This window comes from Neovison vison, chromosome 13 (assembly GCF_020171115.1).
Source record: "Neovison vison isolate M4711 chromosome 13, ASM_NN_V1, whole genome shotgun sequence".
Lineage (NCBI taxonomy): Eukaryota > Metazoa > Chordata > Mammalia > Carnivora > Mustelidae > Neogale > Neogale vison.
Genome location: NC_058103.1, coordinates 100,411,026 through 100,424,581, shown reverse-complemented (window position 1 = coordinate 100,424,581; position 13,556 = coordinate 100,411,026).

The following is a 13,556-nucleotide window of genomic DNA, read 5'->3' as shown; positions in this document are numbered from 1 at the left end:
CGAATTTGGGAAGAAACTACCGATTCCTCAGAGTTAATAACAATTCCTTGAACACTGAGTTTTATTGTTTATTGAATAATGAGCTGAGAAAAGAGGTGGTAAAGAGTTAAATATAACATTATATGTTATAACATATAAATAACATTACATGTTAACTTAAAATGGGAAAAAGGAGTTATGACACAAAATGTAAAAAATTTTACAAAAAATGTAAAAAATTGCCTTTAATTTTTATTTTTAATTGTTATTTTTTTTTTAAGTGAGTTAAAGGGGCCCTGACTGGCCCAATTCATAGGGCATGCGACTCTTCATCTCAGGGTAGTTAAGTTCAAACCCCACTTGGTAGAGTTTACTTAAAGTGAGTCCAAATATATTCGTATTTACTTATATTCCCGCACATACACACAAGTGAGGAAAATAAATATATAACTAATACCTGTGGGGATGGGAACTGGGCATATGGCGTGAGGTGGGTTGGGGACTTAACTCTACCTTTTTTTTTAAATTAAGCTTTAGCCCAAAATGGGGTCTGAACTCATGACCCTGAGATCAAGAATCACTCTACCTACTGAACCAGCCAGGAGCCCCTGTACCTTTTTTTTTTTTTTTTTTTTAAGATTTTATTTATTCATTTGACACACAGAGAGAGAAATCACAAGTAGTCAGAGAGGCAGGCAGAGAGAGAGTGGGAAGCAGGCTCTCCGATGAGCAGAGAGCCCAACGCGGGACTGGATCACAGGACCCCAAGATCATGACCCAAGCCGAAGGCAGAGGCTTAACCCACTGAGCCACCCAGGCGCCCTGTACCTTTTTTTTTTTTTAATAGTTTGCATTTTAAAGATTTTATGTATTTATTTGACAGAGAGAAATCACAAGCAGATGGAGAGGCAGGCAGAGAGAGAGAAGGAAGCAGGCTCCCCGCTGAGCAGAGAGCCCGACGCGGGACTCGATCACAGGACCCCGAGATCATGACCCGACCCGAAGGCAGCGGCCCAACCCACTGAGCCACCCAGGCGCCCCGCCCTGTACCTTTTTTGAACATTTAAATACATTAGCTATTCAAAAAACAAAAATAGTTATCTGCAGCAAATACAGCATCAAGATTTGACAAATCACGATGAGAAGTGTTTTGCAACATTATTCTACTTTTCCATAACGTGGAGTATTTTAGTAAAATTCTAAAAGAATAAATCATATGTGTGAGAAGGATAAGATAAAATAAATTGCAAGCTATATTTTCTAAAATTATGCAAATGTGTACATATACCACATTTTCCTTAATTTTATGATTTTATTTCTATACATTTATTTACATAAAGTATATATAAAATGCATTTATTTATATCTATACATGCAAGATAATATGTATTAATATTAAGCAATTAAGAAAGTGAACATTGGGGCGCCTGGCTGGCCCAGTCAGTAGCTCATGTGACTCTTATTCTCCAGGGTTGTAAGTTTGAGCCCCATGTTGGATGTAAAGATTACTTAAAAATAAAATCTTTTTAAAAAAGAAAGAAAATTGGGCGCCTGGGTGGCTCAGTGGGTTAAGCCGCTGCCTTCGGCTCAGGTCATGATCTCAGGGTCCTGGGATCGAGTCCCGCATCGGGCTCTCTGCTCAGCAGGGAGCCTGCTTCCCTCTCTCTCTCTCTCTGCCTGCCTCTCTGCCTACTTGTGATTTCTCTCTGTCAAATAAATAAATAAAATCTTAAAAAAAAAATTTAAAAAAAAAAAAGAAATAAAATTAACATTAATTTGAAAAGGGACTGTCAACTTCAAAAGTCTGAATAACTTTTCTTCTAATTATCCAGATAACAGTCTATATTTCTTCTAATTATCCAGAGGCAAAAGGCATTCTTCTAATTATCCAGATAACAGTCTATATTTCACACAAATAAAGTAAATGTAAAAGCACTTAAAGAAATTGAAAATTTTTTATCTATCCCCTCACCCACTCCCACACCAAAAAGCCCAGAGCAGAAGCTCTGAGGGTTTGAACCTCAGTTCCATTATTTACTACGTAGTGACCTTGGACTCTGCTTCCGTTTTCTCAGTATTACTAACAGAACCTACTAAATAGGATTATGAGGAGGATGAAATTATAGTACTTAGTGTTACCCTTTATTATCCATATAATTTTTAGAATATTTGACCCTTTGAAAAAATGTAAAGACTTTAACTAAAGTCATTTGTGGGCCCATGTGAATATAACTACCATTGACTTGACATATTATTGTCAAAGACTAATTGTCTCTTTTGTTCATATGTGAGGAATACTAGAAGTATATTTTCTGTAGCAATTTCGCCAGAGATATAAAGATAGATTTCCCACGGACCATATCATTAGCACATTTTTAAAATAGCTTCATGGTCTTTTGTTTGTTTTAAAGATTTTATTTTAATCTCTGCACCCAACGTGGGGCTCGAACTAAAAACCCTGAGATCAAGAGTTGCATGCTCTACTGACTGAGCCAGCCAGGCACCCCAGGAGTTTAATGTTTTTAAAAGTGAGTAGTATTAAAGGAAAAAAATCAGACTGTTAAAGAGCAAAGGTTGAGTATGGAGTGTAAAAGTTTCTCTGGCAAGCAGAGAACCCACCCAGTCCAGAGATGAGTTTTGAAAAAAGAGGAATGGAGTACATCTTTTACAACCAAAAGACTATGAACTATTTCCATCTCACATTAAAAAAGGGAAACCTCAGATTCTTATTGATTGGTTGGTATTATTTGGATTTAACACTTAGGTGAGTGCTGGGCTGGCTGGTGGTAGTGGTCTGCTGTGTATCTGGGGACTACATCTCAAGACTATGGCATCTATTTGTCCCTGGCTTGTACATGACATGCCCAAGTTGAGATCGTATCACCTAACCAGGGCTACATCAGCATTAGCAATTAAGGTGGCCAAGGCCAGGAATAATAAATTCAGATCTGATTCACCCAGAAATAACAGGAAAAAAAAACCACAAAAACTATAATAAACTGAAATAGCAATAAACAAAATAGAAAGCCTATTTGTTTCTCATGTATAAGAAATCTGGAGGCGGATGGCTGGGTGGCTCAGTTGGTTAAGCGTCTACCTTTGGCTCTGGTCATGATCCCAGGGTCCTGGAATTGAGTCCCAACAGCGGGCTCCCTGCTCAGTGTGAAGCCTGCTTCTCCCTCTGCCTGCCTCTCCCCCTGCTTGTGCTGTCTCTCTCTCTAACAAATAAATAAATAAAATCTTAAAAAAGAAAAGAAATCTGGAGGTAATGAGTTGGAAAGGGATTCCATGGTGTTAGGAATCCAGACTCCTGTCTTCTTCCTTTACCACATAAGCATAAGCATCTCATTCTCAAGTTCACCTTATTGTCCAAGATGGCTTCTAGCACTCCAGCTGCATTCCACTCAGCAGGAAAGAGGAACAAAACAGTACATTTTGGGGCACCTGGGTGGCTCAGTGGGTTAATGCCTCTGCCTTCTGCTCAGGTCATGATCTCAGAGTCCTGAGATCGAGCCCCACGTCAGGCTCTCTGCTCAGCAGGAAGCCTGCTTCCCACCCCCCACCGCCTGCCTCTCTGCCTCCTTGTGATTTGTCTGTCAAATAAATAGATAAAAAAAACAAAAAACAAAAAACAGTACATTTTAAGAACATTACCCAGAAGTTGCATACAATTCTGTTTACATCTCATTATGCAGAATGTAATCACATGGCCACACACAGCTGCAAAGGAGACTGGGAACATAATCTTTATTGTTAGTGGTCATGGCCCAGAAAAAATTTAGGGTTTGTGTTACTGTGGAAGGGGTAAAAGGATGTTGGGGGACATAGCACATTGCCTCAAATAACAAAATAGAAATAATAAGACTAATACATTTCTTTTTCAAATGTCCAATTTTGGGATAGTTCCAAGAATATTAAGAACATGAATAGCTAGTACTTTCACAATAATGCACACAAACAATTCTCAGTATAAGAAGACTATTACATCACTGTGCATTGTGCTATGCATTTTGGAATCTTTCCTAGAATACATTCTTTTTTTTTTTAAGATTTTATTTATTTATTTGACACGGAGAGAGAGATCACAAGTAGGCAAAGAGGCAGGCAGAGAGGGTGGGGGAAGCAGATCCCCTGCCGAGCAGAAAGCCCGATACTGGGCTCGATCCCAGGACCCTGAGATCATGACCTGAGCTGAAAGCAGAGCCTTTAATTCACTGAGCCACCCAGGCGCCCCACCTAGAATACATTCTTTTTTTTTTTTTTAAAGATTTTTATTTATTTATTTGACAGACAGAGATCACAAGTAGGCATTCTTAAGCCACATTATCAGCTCTACTAAGAACTTAAAAGTCTGACATGATCAAATCACTTTATTGCTCTAAGCCTGTTTGCTCTTCTGTAATATAAAAGGTGTGGATTATTTGATCCCCAAGGTACTGTTTTAATGGAGGACACTGAATAGTAATAAAAAGGTACCTCTTTAATGCTCTGTGTTTTAGGTTATAAATCAAAAGAGTTAATATAAGATAAACTTTGAATATGCTATGTTTGGGGACTCCCATCTTTTTATGAGTTTATTCCTGAGGTGAAAGTTGAACATTTACCTCTGCAAGGTTCCTTACTTCTAGGTTCCTTACTTCATGGTTCATTACCAACACTGGTTGCCCTGTTTTCCACAAATGAGTGAGATTTCAGGTCAGAAGAGAGTAAAGTGAACACAAAGGTACTGCTTGCAATATATTCTGACCACCCCTGCCACACACACAATAACAATTACCACCTTCCAAGGGCAGCAGGGCTAGAGGTGCGAGTGGCCACGTTCAGCATCTAGCACCAGTGGTGAGAGTAGAAGTCCACTTTTGCTAAGTAGGTAGAGGCACTTGTACCCAATGGACTTACTACCCCCAAGCTTCTGGGGTCTCCAGTGGAGCAGCAGAACAACACAATTTTGGCATTAGTACCGTATAGCTCCCAAGCCATATTTTCTGCCCAGATTCTAGGAGCCATCTATATCCTTTAACACATTTATTTTCTATTTAAACTAGTAAAAAGATGATACTGGATTCTGTTGTTTGTAATGAAGAACCCGGCTAACACACATTGACTGACTATAAATGATAAAAGAAAAAGAAAGGTAGAAGACAGTATACGAGTAAAGGCTGATTTACTTGGAACCCAAAAGTTGGTAAGTGCTAGAAGAAAGATGAACAAGAGCTGGAGTAGTCGGGAAAGACTCCTGGAAAGATCTAGAACTTGAGCAGAATCTTGGAATCAACTCGGATTTGGATATATGTATGGGAAGTTGCCCTAAGATAAGGAAAGTAGTAGAAGCATAAAAAATTATTAAGCTAGGGGCACCTGGCTGGCTCAGTCTATAGAGCATGTGGCTCTTGATCTCATAGTCTTGAGTTCAAGGCCCGGAGTCTACTTAAAAAAAAAAAAAAAAAAAGGAGGGACGCCTGGGTGACTCAGAAGTTAGGCATCTGCCTTGGGCTCAGGTCACGATTCCAGGGTCCTGGGATCGGGTCCTGTGTCTGGCTCCCTGTTCAGTGGGGAGCCTGCTTTGCCCTCTCCCACTCCCCCTACTGTGTTCCCTCTCTCGTCATCTGTCAAATAAATGAATAAAATCATTTTTAAAAAATTATTAAGCTTCCATAAAGAAACTGATCAGATTGTGTTGTTAGGAAGAATGAAAAACAAGAATAGGATAGCTATTTTGAACAGAGGAGTCTTATTTTTTCATAGCCCCTAAAGATTTTAAATATTATTGGTATATAATTTTTGATACCTCTAAAATAATATATGTAATATTCATGTGTGTTAAAAAGCATAATAATGGAATACACACACCTGTCAGCATACCATCCAACCTAAGAACTATTCCTAGCTATATGTCTATCCCTTCTCCCATTCCCCTGAATCTCCTGTCCATCCCACGGAGATCACCACTACCCTGAATTTTACATTTATAATTCCTTTTTTTGTTTTTTAAAGATTTATTTATTTATTTATTTGACAGAGAGATCACAAGTAGGCAGAGAGGCAGGCAGAGAGAGAGGCAGGAAGCCGGCTCCCTGCTGAGCAGAGAGCCCCATACCGGGGCTCTCATGATCCTGGGATCATGACCTGAGCCAAAGGCAGAGGCTTTAACCCACTGAGCCACCCAGGCGCCCCTGTAATTCCTTTAAAAGCTATTTTTAGTATGTATGTATAGACCTAAAAATGTAAGCAATATGTTGTTTAATATTGCTTCTTTTTAAGCTTTATACAACTGATAACAAGATGTATGTAATCTGCTTAGGCTTGCTTTTCTCACTCCATATTTTGTTCTGTGATGTTTCCATGTTTCATACAGTTGTAGTTTAGAAATTTTTCACTGCTGTATATTACACTATTATTGGATGTGCCATAATTTATTTTCTTGTCAATAAACATTTGAAATGGTTTGAGCGTTCTGCAACTATGAATAGTGCTGCCATTGAGTGTTCTTATATATGTGTCTCACATATGCATTCTTTTTTTTTTTAAAGATTTTATTTATTTATGACAGATAGTGAGAGAGGGAATACAAACACGGGGAGCTGGAGAGGGAGAAGCTTCCAGCTGAGCAGGGAGCCTGATATGACGCTCGATTCCATGACCCTGGGATCATGACTTGAGCTGAAGGCAGCGCTTAAGGACTGAGCCAGCCAGCACCTCTCACATACGCATATGTTTTGTTACATATGTATTGTTATGTGTGTATTGATTTATATGTATATAAATGTATATAAATCAAAGGAGCAAAGACCTTGAAAAGACAGGTGGAATGGGATCCAGATCACAGAGGAAAGAGATAGCTTTTGATGGGAGGATACAGCATGTCTTTCCATTCTGATATGAAGGATGAAAAGCTTCAACATAGGGTACCTGGGTGGCTCAGTGGGTTAAAGCCTCTGCCTTCAGCCTGGGTCATGATCTCAGGGTACTGGGATTGAGCCCCACATCGGGCGCTCTGCTCGGCAGGGAGCCTGCTTTTCCCCCACCCCCCTGCCTGCCTCTCTGCCTACTTGTGACTTCTGTCTGTCAAATAAATAAATAAAATCTTTAAAAAAAAAAGAGAGAAGCTTTGACGTAGATATGTTATTAGGTTTGTGATAGGAAGTTAAGGATTGGAGAGGATGACCGGGTCACTCCATGATGGTAGTTACCCAAATAAGTACAGTGGGAAGAGAAAAGGACAGGGGACTTGAAGTATTTGCAGGAGGTGGTAGAACTTGGACTCTGCACTGAATGGAATAATGACAGGAGGAGACTGAATGAAGACAGAGGCTTAAAGGAAGCTGAGTTTTGGATGGTTCCTCAGGTTATTTCCAGGAGAGCTCTTGAGCAAGTCAGCCCATTGTGGTCAAAGGTTAACATGTCTAAATTTGTAGTACTGAAGACTGTGTGTCATGCAGAAGCCCAGAGTCTCTCTACTCCTGGGTCTTCTTACTCCTCAAAGTTGGTTAAGTACAACTGATTCAGATCACTTCCACTGCCTGTGGAAGTTGAAGGCCCTCCCAAGATTTCTGTAAGTACCCAGTGACCCCTAGGTCCTCAGGATTATCTGGGCTTCCTAGTGCCTGAATCTCATGTATTATTTCTGTTCTGAACCATTTCAACTTAGGCCCTTTCTCCAGTTCCAACAATAAAAGTCACTCATTTAGTAGATGCAGACACTCTTGTAGGATTCCTGGAGAGAGGGTTACGTTAAATCTAGCAAAATCCTCATCTTGATGCCACCTTTCCGAATTTCCTCTTTCCTTCCCATCTCCTCTGTTGTAGATGATATCTGTGTTCTGTCTTCTTAAGTTTGAGACCAAATGACACCTTCAGGATAGGACTGGGAGGCAGTGTACATGAGTGCTTACAAGTTCAAGCACTTATTAAATTACAGAATTTCCCACTAGACAGCAACATGCAAAAGAATGAAACTGGACCACTTTCTTATTCTATACACAAAAATAAATTCAAAATTGATTAAAGATCAAAATGTGAGATAGGAAACCATTAAAACCCTAGAGGAGAACACAGGCAGCAACCTCTTTGACATCGGCCAAGCAATTTCTCACTAGATACGTCTCCTGAGGCAAGGGAAATAAAAGCAAAAATAAACGCGTGGGACTTCATCCAAATAAAATTTTCTGCACAGATAAGGAAACAGTCAACAAAACTAAAAGGCAACCTATGGAATGCAAGAAGATATTTACAAATGACATATCTGATAAAGGGTTAGTGATCCAAAATATGTAAAGAACTCAGAAAACTCAAACTCAAAACACCCAAAATGATGTTAACAAATAATCCACCCAAAAAATGGACAGAAGATATGAACTGACATTTTTCCAAGGAAGACATACAGATAGCCAGCTGTCACATGGAAATATACTCAACATTACTCACTATCAGGGAAATGCAAATCAAACTACAATGAGATACGGCCTCACACCAGTCAGAATGGCTAAAATTGGGTGCCTGGGTGGCTCAGTGGGTTGGGCTGCTGCCTTCAGCTCAGGTCATGATCTCAGGGTCCTCAGATCGAATCCTGCATCGGGCTCTCTGCTCAGCAGGGAGCCCGCTTCCCTCTCTCTCTCTCTGCCTCCCTCTCTGTCTATTTGTGATCTCTCTCTGTCAAATAAATAAATAAAATCTTTAAAAGAAAAAAAAAGAATGGCTAAAATTAAGAACACAGGAAACAACAGGTGTTGGCGAGGATGCAGAGAAAGGGGAGCCATCTCGCACTGTTGGTAGGAATGCAAAGTGGCAGCCACTCTGGAAAACAATAGAATGTTACTTAATCATTAAAAAGAGTGAAATCTTGGGCCTGGGTGGCTCAGCGGGTTAAAGCCTCTGCCTTCGGCTCAGGTCATGATCTCAGGGTCCTGGGATCGAGCCCCATATCAGGCTTTCTGCTCAGTGCGGGGGGGGCCTGCTTCCCCCTCTCTCTCTGCCTGTCTCACTGCCTACTTATGATCTCTGTCTGTAAATAAATAAATAAATAAATAGTGAAATCTTGCCATTTGCAATGACATGGATAGAGCTAGAGAGAATTATGCTATGTGAAGTAAGTCAGTCAGAGGAAAATACCATATGATTTCACTCATATGTGGAATTTAAGAAACAAAACAAACAAACATGGGGGGGGGATGCCAGGAAGAGAGGCAAACCAAGAAACAGACTCTTAACTGTGAAGAACAAACTGATGGTGACCAGAGGGGAGGTAAGTGGGTTTAAATAGGTGATGGGAATTAAAGAGTGCACTTTTGATGAGTACCGGGTATTGTATATAAGTGATGAATCGCTAAATTCTACACCTGAAACTAATATTACACTGTATGTTAACCACCTGGAATTTAAATAAAAACCTGGAGGGAAAAAGTACAGGATTTCCCAAAGAGAAAACTTCTCTCCATGAGAGGACATTAGTGCTACGAATGAAGGTAGTAAAATGTTATTCACCTCCATCCACATAGAACTGAATGGAAATGAAGAGTGATCAGAAAGTATTCCCAAGGTGGGGTGGAGTGGAAGCAAGCACTCAGCCATCTCACACACTGAGACCAACACTATTTGATTTTCATGTTTCATGTTTCCAGTTATTTCTTCTGTGTTCCCAATAGTAAGATATTTTGCAATTCTTAAAATATTTTAAAAAAAGAAATACACTTATGTTATTTTTGACTTTCATGATTTTAAAATATTTTATGCTTAAATACCTCATAGAAGCACTGTCACCAGGTGAGGGAGCTGAGGAGCTGTTCCTTAAACGTCTTCATGAGCGAGGAGTATGTTTTCAAGATTCAGGGTTGAAGAGGTGTTATTTCCCTGAGTGTATTCAAATAACAAAAGTGTCTTAGAACACAAATAACACGAACTACAAAAAGAAATCAATAAATTTGACTTCATTAAAAAAAAAGTTTGTTCTTCAAAGAAAATTAAAAGACAACCCACAGGCAGGTAAAAAGTGACTGTAAAACATATATTCAACAAAGGACTTGTATACTATATAGCATATGTAAAGAACTCTTACAAGTCAACAATGAGACAAGGAATCCAATTCAAAATGGGCAAAAGATTTGAACATTCATTTCCCCAAGGAAGATACGTGGATGTGAAATAAGCACATAAATAAGATGCTCAGTATCACTAATCAGTAGGGGAATGCAGTAATGCCACAACGAGCAAGGCAAAGGGGTGCCAGGGTGGCTTAGTTGGTTGAACATCCGACTCTTGATTTCGGCTCAGGTCCTGATCTCAGAGTTGCAAAATTCAGCCCCCAATTGGGCTTGGCCCTGGGTGTGGCTCCCCACCCCTCCATCTTCCACTCTCCCTCTCTAAAAAGCAAAGCGAAACAAAACAAACACCCCCACACAGTAAGACTAGAATGGCTAAAACTTGAAAAGATACAGATACAGACAAAGATACATATACTGACAAAGATGTAGACCAACTGGAACTTTCCCACTACTGATGGGAAATGGAAAATAGTTTAAATGCTATGGAAAATAGTTTAAATGCTTTGGAAAATAGTTTGAATTTTTTTTTAAAGTTAAATTACACCTACTGTATGACCCAGCCATTTTACTCTTAGGTATCTACCCAAGAGAAATGAAAACATATCTATGTATAGACTTGTACACGGGGACTCCTGGGTGGCTCAGTTGTAAAGGGTCCACCTTCAGCTCAGGTCATGATCCCAGGGTTTTAGAAACGAGCCCTGCATTGGGCTCCCTGCTGCTGGGGAAGCCTGTTCTCCCTCTCCCACTCCCCCTGCTTGTGTTCCCTTTCTCTCTCTGTCTTCCTCCAACAAAAATAAATAAAATCTTAAAAAAAAAAGACTTGTACACAGACGTTCCTAGCAGCTTTATTTGTAATAGCCAAAAAACTTGAAACCACACAAATATCCATCAAAGGGTGAACAGAGGGATGCCTAACTGGCTAAGTCCATGGAGCATGTGACTCTTGATCTTGGGGTTGTGAGTTCGAGCCCCACGTTGGGTACAGTTTGCTAAAATAAATAAACTATTTTTTTAAAAAAAAGGAAAACAAATTGTGGTATATCCATAAAATAGCACACTACTCAGCAATCAATGAACTATAGACAAACACAACAACATGAGTGAACCACAGCAATCATGTTGAGTGAAAGAAGCCAGAAGTACAATTCCATTTATATAAAATTCCAGAAAATGCGAACTATACCAAGGTGATGGGCAGATGAGAAAAGGATTCTAAAGGGGTATGAGGTGGGATGCCTGGGTGGCACAGTCGGTTAAGCATCTGACTTCGGCTCAGATCATGATCCTGGAGTCCTGGGATCAAGTTCCACATTGGGTTCTCTGCTCAGTGGGGAGCCTGCTACTTCCTCTGCCGGCAGCTCCCACTGCTTGTGTGGGCTATCTCTCTAACAAATAAATAAAAGTAAAATATTTAAAGGGGCATGAGGTAACTATTGGAATATGATGGGTGCGTTTTTTGGTCTTGATTGTATTGATGGTTTCTCCACACCTAACAAAAGTGTTCAAACTTTATACTTTTTTATTTTTTAATTTTTATTTATTTTTTAATAAGATTTTATTTATTTATTTGACAGAAAGAGACACAGCAAGAGAAGGAACAGAACCAGAGGGAGCGGGAGAGGGAGAAGCAGGCTTCCCACAGAGTGGGGAGCCTGATGTGGGATTCGATCCCAAGACCCTGGGATCATGACCTGAGCTGAAGGCAGATGCTTAAGGACTAAGTCACCCAGGTGCCCTTTTTTCTTTTTAAAAGGTTTTATTTACTTACAATTTTATACTTTTTAAAAGAGATTTATTTATTTTAGCAACAGAGAGCATGAGCATGATTTGGGGGGAAGCGGGGCGGAGGGAGAGAAAGAGAGAGAAGCAGACTCCTCACTGAGCATGGGGCCCCATGCGGGGCTGGATCTAAAGACCCTGAGATCATGACCTGAGCCAAAACCAAGAATCAGATGCTTAACCTATGAGTCACCCAGGGCCCCCAAACTTTATACTGTCAATGTGTGCCATGTATCTTACATGATCAAGTCCCAGTAGATCTATAAAAAATATTCAAAGTATAAGAGATGTTTTTAAGATATAGAAGAAAATACCCTCAATAACATTTAAACTAATTTCATTATACTCACTGAGTTCTCAGTTTACCAGGGTATCTTTTTTTTTTTTAAGATATTATTTATTTATTTGACAGACAGAGATCACAAGTAGGCAGAGAGGCAGGCAGAGAGAGAGGAAGGGAAGCAGGCTCCCTGCTGAGCAGAGAACCCAATGCAGGACTTGATCTCAGGACCCTGGGATCATGGCCTGAGCTGAAGGCAGAGGCTTTAACCCACCGAGCCACCCAGGCACCCTTTACCAGGGTATCTACCACTGAATTCCTCTTAGGTTACCAGAATTGAATGAGTAATTGCTTTTTTCTCATTGTTACTTCTAAATTTAATGTATGAAAGAACAAACAAACAGAAACAGTGAATAGAAGAAGTACCGCAATTTTTAGGAGCAGAATTAAAAGAGCCATATAAATTAGCTGATTATTCTGTTTTATAATTTTCTCTCCAGTGGTTTTATTTTTTTTTTAAGATTTTGTTCATTTATTTGATAGAGACACAGTGAGAGAGAGAACACAAACGGGGAGTGGGAGAGGGAGAAGCAGGCCACCTGCTGAGCAGGGAGTCAGATGCGGGGCTTGATCCCAGATTCTGGGATCATGACCTGATTCGAAGGCAGACACTCAACAACTGAGCCACCCAGGCACCCCTCTCCAGTGGTTTAAACCTTCAGAGTAAGAATGCTTTTTTTTTTTTAATGTTTACATTGCAAACTGATTAAATGGCTTGAAATAAAGCAAAATAATTTTATGTGGAAAGAAACCATACAGTTTTTATTGCTGATAAGGGCAGAAAAGTTACGACAAAAAGTTTTGAGTAAAAGCTTCAGAATATTTATTTTATTTTTTAAAAGATTTTATCCATTTATTTGAGGGGGAGAATGAGAGAGGGAATATTTATTTTTATATAAGAGGACACTGCAGCACATTACCAATGGAGTTTTCTAGAAACTTGCTAAGGATTTTCCTTCTCTAAAAAAGTACAATTTAGTAGTTGCTTTTACAAAGACTATAGGAAGACACATGAGGATTGTTTTTTGTGTTTCAGGGAGCTTGTAGGTAGGTAGTTCATTGCTATGGAAAGAGCCTGGGGCTGTTGAAATGGTAGACCTAGATCCTGACCAGTATTTGCTACTGATTTCTGGCATAACCCAAACTCTTCTGACAACCAGTCTCTTCTATAAAACAGAGATCACACCAAATCATACCACTTCCATCTATGTGCTTCAAGAGACTGTTAAAGGATCTGGTCAGAAAGAAAAGATCTCTTCACTCAACAAATATTTATGGACTGACTGTATGCCAAGTATGGTTATTGGAGCCAGTAATGAGACGGTGAAGAAGACAGGTGTCCTTCTCTTCCAGCAGGGAACCAGAAAATAAGTAAGTCGATAAACAAGGAAGATAATGAAGAAGAAAATAAAATGATA